At 38.9% G+C, this 9336-nt stretch overlaps 1 non-coding gene across 1 annotated transcript; it reads left to right on the top strand.

Annotated features, from left to right (window-relative positions):
• Positions 1-366: 366 nt before the first annotated feature.
• LOC123458892 lies at positions 367-557 on the top strand. The gene has a single exon (XR_006635842.1). It is a non-coding gene; the product is annotated as a U2 spliceosomal RNA (small nuclear RNA).
• The last annotated feature ends 8779 nt before the right edge of the window (positions 558-9336 follow it).

The following is a 9336-nucleotide window of genomic DNA, read 5'->3' as shown; positions in this document are numbered from 1 at the left end:
AAAGGAAAAGCTAAATGTCTTACAGGAGTGAATTTGCCAGATATTTGTTCTAGGTCAAGTTCACCTTACGTAGAGGATTATTGAAAACAACAAAACTTCCTCTAAAGAGGTAACTTATAATTTGTCAGATATTAAAAATAAATTATAATGTCCTGTTACTTAAAAGGAGGAGGCAACTGGTCTGACTTCTAAGCCAGCCTGCCTCAAAATAACAACACAATTTGCCTTAGTTACTTCTAATAAAATCATTTCCAAGTGTGTTATTGGTATTAATAACATAAAGTTGTATTAAGACTATTTTCTTGTTAGTAATAGGATTAATCAATTTGGTGTAATTTTTTAATAGCCTTATAAGAAAGATAATTAATCACTTCTTGGCCTTTTGGCTAAGATCAAGTGTAGTATCTGTTTTTGTCAGTTTAATATATGATACATCCTATATCTGAGGACAGTATATTAAATGGATTTTTGGAGTTCAGAGTTGGAATAGGAGCTTTCTCCATCCACTACATGCATCAACCTGGTATTGCAGTAACTCTAGGAACGGTGCACCCCCTTGGGGGAATAAAAATTTTTTTTTTAAAAAGAAAGGTAATTAATGATGGGGTGAGATGAATTTATTGAAGGAACTGGAAAGGAATTTTTCAATGATTATTTGTTAAAAATGACTTTTGAGTGGTACTTAGATCAGAATGCTAAAGTATATAAGTAAAGGTTTGCGGATGTTAAAAAAAACTTTTTTTCAGGCTAAACCTAAACACCATGTCTAAAGTTAAAGGTTTTTAAATTGTTTACAAACCTTAAGAAACAAAATAACTAATTTTCAAGCTAAAATATGTTGGGATAGCTTGCTTAAGTTTTATCAAATTTAAGTCATGGGTAAAAACATAAAATTGTTTTATGTAAATAAAAATTTCTGTGGTACATAAAATCAATAGCTATCAAGTTTAAGCCAAAATCATTGGTTGTCAAATAATGTTTTTTCTTTCAAAAAAAATTATCAAGGGTTATATTAATAGTTAGCTAGCTGTTTTGGCTCAGAAAAGACCAGATTCTACTCTATTGTATGTAAAGTAACTGTCTCAATTTTGGCATCTTAAGTCCAGTGCTTATAACAAAATTAACTCTTAAGACATATTCCCTACTTTAGGGTAGAGCCTAATGCTCAAACAATGGTCCTCATCTGAAAAAAAAAAAAAAATTCAAGCTCCATGGTTCTGTTTCCAATGTTCTCTGGGTAATTTGTGCCCACACGTATCTGAACTAATCAAAGATGTTTTCACACATGTGCTAAGACCTTATACTGTCTTACTTGTTCTTTTTTGATAATTTCTAGGTTAAATTAGTTAAGTTTATAAATCAATTGGTACTGTTTTCAAGACTGGTAACAGGTTCTGCCTATATTTATGTTAGATTTTTAAAATGTGAGATGTGCCTACTTCCTATGCCTCAGATATATGGCTTATGCTTCCACAGTACAACAAAAATTTTAAAGATAGGACAAAATGATTTTAGAAGCCCTTGTGCCATTCTTTAACTAAGTCTATTTCAGTAATCAAATGTGCTCTATAAGTACATACATCCAGGCTGGTGTAACTTCCTTTCTGAGTACTAATCACCTATGTAGAAGCCAAAGCCAATTGAAATCATTAGAGTAAAAAGTGTCAATATTTTAGCCTGTGCTCCCATGTCATGAGACCACTGGAGATGATGGGACACTTCTACACTGGCCCCCTGGTAAGTCACCTGTCTTCCTGAGTAGGGAGGACATGGAGACCCAAACAAAATCGGTGTACAGTCTAAAGCAGGAGAGTCACAACTGAGGAAAAATCAGCTCTCCTGACTTCCCAAAGAAGGAAAATTTACTTGGCCAGCATGGCCCTGACTCATCCTAACAGGCAAGACACCAGTAAACTATGGGGCTACTCCTGTGTCCCTAAAGACTCTTTGGAGAGCCATTAATGACCTCTAAAATTAATCCTTAATTAACTTTTGGCTATGTGCATGGTCTTAAACACTTAGACAGAAATTTATAACCAAAGATTAAAAAAATAACTTAAATGTATAAATGGCCCTTAATTTCTGAAATTAGCTACAGCCATGATGTTAGTGCAGGAACAAATGCTGAAGGCCATATTGAACCTACTACCTCTCCTTGGAATACTCCTATCTTTGTTATAAAGAAAAAGTCTGGAAAATGGAGATTGCTCCAGGACCTTAGAGAAATTAATAAGGCCATGGTAGCTATGGGGGCCCTACAACCAGGCCTCCCCACTCCAGTAGCAATTCCTGCAGGATATTGTAAAATCATTATTGACCTAAAGGATTACTTTTTTACAATTCCCTTACACCCTAAGGATCATCAGTATTTTGCATTTAGTTTACCTGTGATAAATTTTAGAGGCCCTGAAGATAGTGGAGGCTGCAATTCTGAGCCAAAGGGTCACTTTTATCTCTTATAAAAAGCCTCTTCTCCTGGTCATTTGTGCCACTGACTTTACACCCACCAGGGTGTTCTGGCAGGAGGGGCCCCTCTTCTGAGTCCTTTTACCCTCCAAAAGTTAAAAACGGGGGATTTATATCCCATAAAAGTCTCTCCAAGAAATATCCTTCATCATGCCTTGTTTGTCCTAAACTTTTTAACCCTTTATACTCAGGGAAATTCATCTGCTGATTGCTTTTGGCACATAAGTACAAAAAATACCTTTGCCAAAGCCATATGGAAAGATCCTTTAACTTTAAAATAGAATGGCCCAAACCCAGTACTCATTTGGGGTCGAGGATAGGTATGCTTGTCTAACACCAAAGAATATGCTGCTAGATGGCTGCCAGAGAGACTTGTAAAACAAGCTGATGATCCTCCAGTGACATCTCACATATCCAGGGAAGAAGCACTTCCCTGAGAGTATCTCCTTTTTGCCTAATAAGACAAAACTGGAAGGACCTCTACTTATCTTAATCCTCTTACCCACAATTGGACCCATTATTATAAATAAAATCATGTCTTTTTTATGTCAACAGATTGAAGCCATAGCCTTTACAGGTCCATTATCACAGACTGGAGCTGGCGGATCAAGGTGTTGCTACTGAAGACCTACCACCTGCAGTTGTCACTCTCCCTTGATCTTACATTCTGTACTCATTTACTATACTGCTGTCCTCTACACCTCTGCTATCACTGCAGTCTACCTGTCATGGCCAAATAGCTACCCCTCCTACAGGAGTTGCATGAGGATCCAGACCTATGCATGTTGGCTCACAACAAAGTGAGTGCAATATGGGCACCAACATGGGCGCGAGGCAAAGCACTGCAGGGGAAGGTCCTTATCTGACTGCTTCTGGATTCCCTGAGAGGTATACCTGGCTTGCAAGGAGGATGGTACCATAACCATTATCACTAAGGCTGTGCCTTGCTCTCTGGCCACATAGGCCCTGCCTCCCCTCCCCAAAAGGTACCAAGGGCCAAACATTGTGGGAAAAAGACATCCCACGGGAGGAGTTGGGTCCCTACTCCCCCAGTTGGTTAATGCCCACCGCTGCAAAGTGGGCCTCCCCCTCTTTTTGTATAAAAGAAGGGAGGAGATGTTGGGAGCTATGAATCAAACCTCGGCCATGTTAACAGAAACCACCATATAGCAAGTTAAGTTTCTATTTCCTCACCTAATATTCAACTACCAAGGGATCATACACTTGGCTGAATACGCCACCATGCTGATGAAGAAACAAAGGCATTGCAGCCCACTGCTGAATAGCGGGCCTCGCCCTCTTTTGTATAAAAGAAAGGAGGAGATGTTGGGAGCCTTAGAGCAAAAGCCTCTCCATTTTGCCTGGGCCTGCTCATAAGCTGACTCATTACTCAGAAAGCTGGTCCATCCAGCTTTTTGTTAGGTACTTCTGGAATGTTGGTCAGCACACTGCTTACAGAATCTGGCCAGCAAGACGCCTAATGTCCTCTGGCCTGTTACTTCCGCATAGGAGTTGGAATTCCAGTGTGCGTGCACTTAGAACCAATCCTTTCAAAAGTCGCGGTATGGGCTGGAGAGATGGCTTAGCAGTTAAGCTCTTGCCTGTGAAGCCTAAGGACCCAAGTTCAAGGCTTGATTCCCCAGGACCCACGTTAGCCAGATGCACAAGGGGGCACATACATCTGGAGTTCGTTTGCAGTGGCTAGAGGCCCTGGCTTGCCCATTCTCTCTCTCTCTCTCTCTTTCTGCCTCTTTCTCTCTGTTGCTCTCAAATAAATAAATAAATAAAATAAACAAAAAAAATTTTTTTTAAAGTCATGGTATACTATTGGCCCTCACCTTCCCCCCATCCTAGAATCCCCACTCTTGTTCTCCACACTATATAGGTAACCACCTGTAACAATAAAGTGAGTTACTGCCTCAACAAGACTCCCAGCTTGGTGGTGTGTTCCTGGCCATCTACACTCATCCTCCTCCTCAACCCCTTGGGAGAAACCAGTGGGCCTGGTCCTTCTTCAGCACTACCCACTGGGGGAGCCCAGCAATTTGCCATGTTATGACCACTTGTTTTAAGTTTTAGTGTTTTCTCTAATTGCAAATATTGCTTCTCTATTTTAATTTTTCCCACCAATCTAAACTTAAAAACAGGTTGCAACTGTGTTCTCTGCTTCAGTGTCAAGTAGTAGCAGGCCAGATATGATGGCATCATTGTGAGTGGATTTCCTTTGTGGATTGTTTGAAGTGGCATATGACTTAATATTGGTCCAAGAATATAGAAGTCAATGAGTTCTGATATCTCTTGGCTTTAATTAAACTTTGAATTCTTGAGGAATGTCATATGGGAATGAGTGAAGAGACCCAGTTTACAGGGCACCTATTGTCCATTGATGTTTCCAGATTCTCAGGCCCTGGGATAAGGAATTGTACCAGAGACATATAGTAAGGTAATAGAAATAGAAACAGTTTATTAAAAAAGAGAAAGGCACTCTAGGGCTAGAGAGATGCCTTAGTGGTTAAGTGCTTGCCTGTGAAGCCTAAGGACCCCTGTTCGAGGCTGGATTCTCCAGGATCCATGTTAGCCAGATGCATAAGGAGACGCACTCCTCTGGAGTTTGTTTGAAGTGGCCAAAGGCCCTGGTGCACCCATTCTCTCTCTTTCTATTTACCTCTTTTTCTCTCTATGTCTGTCACCTTCAAATACATAAGTAAAAATAAACCAAAAACATTCAAAAAGAGATAGGCACTCTTGAGAAAGAAAGTGGCCTAGTGATCTAGAAAAAATAGACACTGGAAAAGAACCAAGCCACAAGATTCAGGTCCCTTCACAGGTCACTTATGTTAAATCTCTCCTACACTTATATGTCAGTTTTGTTTATTTTTGACATAGCTCTATCATTTCATATAGCATCAGGAAGGATTCTAATCTTCCAGTTGATACCACCTTTTTCACTATGTTGACATTGATGTATTTCTGTCCAAGTCCCTATTCTTATGACACAACTCCACCCTGAAATTAATGTCGCAACAATCTTCTGGGTGAGAGAAGTTCATTTGATTAGTTTTATAATTGCTTCCATATAGATGAGGAACATAGTCCTTGCTTAACAGGAACAACACAAGACTCTTCCTACCCTATCTATTGGTTGGGAAGGAGGCTTTTGATTTTCTATGAGAGTTGGATGGAATCCCTGTACCATAGGAGCTTAGTTTGAGTTTATCATATATCCTTGGAGACACAGATTTTATAATATTAAACATATAAGATTTAGTAATAATAACATGATTATTCCAACCAATCACCCCAGAAAGAGTGAGCATCAGGAAAGCCATGGAAATGTTATCCCATGACAGCATCTTTGTGTGGTTTGCTACTGAGGGTGCAACCCCTTGTACTGTTTTTTTTTTCTTTTAAGCAGATTAGTAGCTTTATAGAGAGAAAATGTGGCAAAAACTAAAAGAACACTTTTTATATTAAAAGAGAGATAGTGGTGCTGGAGTGTTGGGAGCCGCAGTTGCTCTTTTGACCTTGAAAGCTTAGGGTGTTCTCTTATATCTTACAAAGGAGATCTTGTGATCTGCAGCTGCTTTTTGACCTTGGGAGCTAAGGGTGATCTCTAATCTCTTAATCTCCTTATCCTAACCATTGTTTAGTATACAGCCCAGATAGAGTAAGCACCTGATCCTAAGCATTGTTTAGCATACAGCCTAGGCGGAATGGGCACCTAATAGAGGGATTAACCTGGATTAACCCTGGTGAAACTGACCTTAGGCATGTAAGCATTGTCAAAAAAGTTCTTTCTTCTATATATAAGCGATGTCTGCCTGAATAAGCCGAGCCTTGATCAGAACTTGTCTTGGCTCCATTCCTTGTGTTCTTGTCTCAGGTTCATTCCCACTCCCTCTTTTGAGGCCCGTTTCGATCTTTGTGCTGCAGGCCAGCACACTGGAGATATGACTCAACAACTAAAGTACTTGAAGAGCTTAACAACCCAGGTTCAATTCCCCAGCACCCATGGAAAGCCAAAAGCACAAAGTGTTGCATGCATCTGGAGTTTGTTTGCAGAGGCTAGAGATCCTGGCACACCCATTCTTGTTCTCTCTCTCTCTCTCCTTGCAAATAAATAAATAAAAATATTTTAAAAATAAAAGAGAGATAGTGTGAGGTTATAACCATAGAGTGACAATAGTACCAAAAGAAAAGCAATGAGGAAAACCAAAACATATGGTATGTTTACAACTGCTGATAGGTTTATAAATGGGGTTATTTTTTGCATTTTAGTTCAAGTGGCTGAAATTGTCTTGCCTGGCATGTCGTAGCCCTTTCTCAGGATTTATTGGGATATCCTGTAAATCCTGAATCATCTTTATGTTAATTCTAGTTTTCTATTCTGTATTATTTCTGATAATTTTATTCTTTGGATATCCAGTCCTGCTGGGTGCTCAAAACCACATATGTAGTCAAACATAACCTTCCCCAACTTTACCTGTGCTCTCAAGGTCAGTTGAAGCTCCTCTTAGGGACCTGGGAGGAGAATCTCGGCTCCTTTAGCTTTTCTGTCCATTTTTGCCATTTTCTAGGCTGGTCATACCAACCATCTGAATTCCAGTGGAAGTGTAGAGGACATTATCCTGTGTTAGGCATCTCTTTTTGCAGATGGTACACTGGTTGAAGTTTAATCTCTGGTACCTTAATGGCCTCTCTGATCAAGAGGACAAATGATTTGATGGAGCTTTATGACCTTTTTAGAGGTGTGCTATCATCTCCTGAGCTCTGGCTGAGCTGGGGACAGGAACAAAAATACTGGTTATCACTTTTAGTTACTTTAGGCAGTATCATCATTGGCTACTGCTGTCATGTGTGGTTGAAAAACCAAGGCCAGTTATGCCAGTTTTGAAGAGAAGCTTGAATATAGAGCATATGTAATCATATTTTTCCTTCTTAAAAAACATCTATTTTTCTGGAGGATGGTATTAAAGCTTGAATTTTCCAGTCATTGATCAAGTTTTTTTCCTTAACATCTAGCTTAAGTTTCCTTATAACATTGAATATAGTCAAGGTAACCACTTTCTTGTTAATACTTGGGCATCAAATTTGTCCCAATTACAGAGAATGCATCTAAGAGACAAACCACTAGGAATTAAAGGAGAGTATGGACCAAGAGCATGGGAACTAGGAGTTACTTTAGTCAACTGGGACTAAGTTTCCTGACTGGCAGGGGTCATACCTACAGTTGTCTGGGAAATGGCAATGTACTGCTCAATTTCAGATTTAAGCCTAAAAGCTTATTCAAATTGCAATAGCATATTGAATTCAATTACAGGCTTACCATAGTTGGCAGGGACTAAATTTAGGACCTACAGGTTGTCTTAGTTGGTGGTGATTACAGTAATGCAGGGTGTTTCTTGGGCCAAAGTTTCAAATCCTTCTATATTCCTCTGAGAAAGTAGTTATAAACAGGTAAAAGCCACACAGGTTTCCAGCAGCAACAATACCATTCCCATGGTATCAATTTTCTATTTTGCATTGCTGCCACAAAGCACTTGACCAAAAGCAGAGTATGGAAAGAAAATTGTTTAATTTGGCTAACAGTCTCTAAGGAAAGCTTCTTGATTGCAGGGGAGATGGTAACAGCAGAGGCTTGACATCATCTTCTTGCCACAGCACGTGGCAAACAGCAGCAAGAGAAAGAGCTGGGTTCTAGCAAGAGGGAGCCAGCTACATTAACCTTAAGCCTATACCCAACAACCCACTTTTCCAGCTAGAGCCCTTTTCCCAAATCGCCACCGAAAATGCATGAGTGGAGCTGAAGTATGGCTTAGCAGTTAAGGTGCTTCCCTATAAAGCCTAAGGATCCAAGTTCAATTCCCAGGTATATCCACATAAGGCAGACGCAAAAAGTAGGGCATGAATCTAGAGTTAGTTTGCAGTGGTTAGAGGCCCGGGCATGCCCCCCACTTCTCTCCCTCCCTTTCCCAAATAAATGAATAAAAAAATTAAATAAGAAAATGCATAAGTTTATGGGAACACCTAATTCAAACTTCTATACTTAATAATCAAATCATTTATATATATATATATATATATACACACACACACACACACACACACACACACACATATATATATGTATATTTATATATATATAAATGGTAAGCCTGTAATTAAATTAAATATGCTATTGCAATTTGAATAAGCTTTTAGGCTTAACTCTGAAATTGAGCAGTACATTGATATACATACATACATATATACATATACATATACATATATATATATATATTTGTCAGATACCTTTATGTTAAGTTTCCTTTTTGAAATATTATGTAAGCTTTATATATTTGAATGTAACTGTTCAGATTGTAACTCCTGTTCATTGTGAAAAGAAAACATAAAGCTATCTGACAACCTTATATAGTTAAAAAAAAAATCTTACATTTAACCCTCATACATTAATGATATTCCTAAAAAGATGAAATCCATTTAATAAAAGAACTTTTGCCTAGAGGTATTTCCTTTAACAGAAACAATATGGATTTATACATAATTTGTCATTTCTCTCCTATAACAATTTTATTAGTAAGGGTCCTCCAGAAGAATGAATACAAAAGAATTAATGGGTATTATAAACCAGATTTACTGTATTAGCTTATAGGAAATGGGCTAAGCAGTGCAACCATGGCTGCCTGCAGGTTGGAGAGGCTGAGAAACCAGTAGCTACTCAGTTCATGTGGCTAGATGCTCAGTATTTGTAACATGGCTCTAAAGACCTGGAGGATTTCTAGGGAACCATTGGTCTACAGTCCATATTGGAAGGCTGATGAAGTCAAGTTCCAATGCCCACAAATGATAGCAGCAACTAAGTGGATCAGA

The sequence above is a fragment of the Jaculus jaculus genome, chromosome 2, assembly GCF_020740685.1.
Source record: "Jaculus jaculus isolate mJacJac1 chromosome 2, mJacJac1.mat.Y.cur, whole genome shotgun sequence".
NCBI lineage: Eukaryota > Metazoa > Chordata > Mammalia > Rodentia > Dipodidae > Jaculus > Jaculus jaculus.
This window is presented reverse-complemented; position numbering and strand designations above follow the sequence as displayed.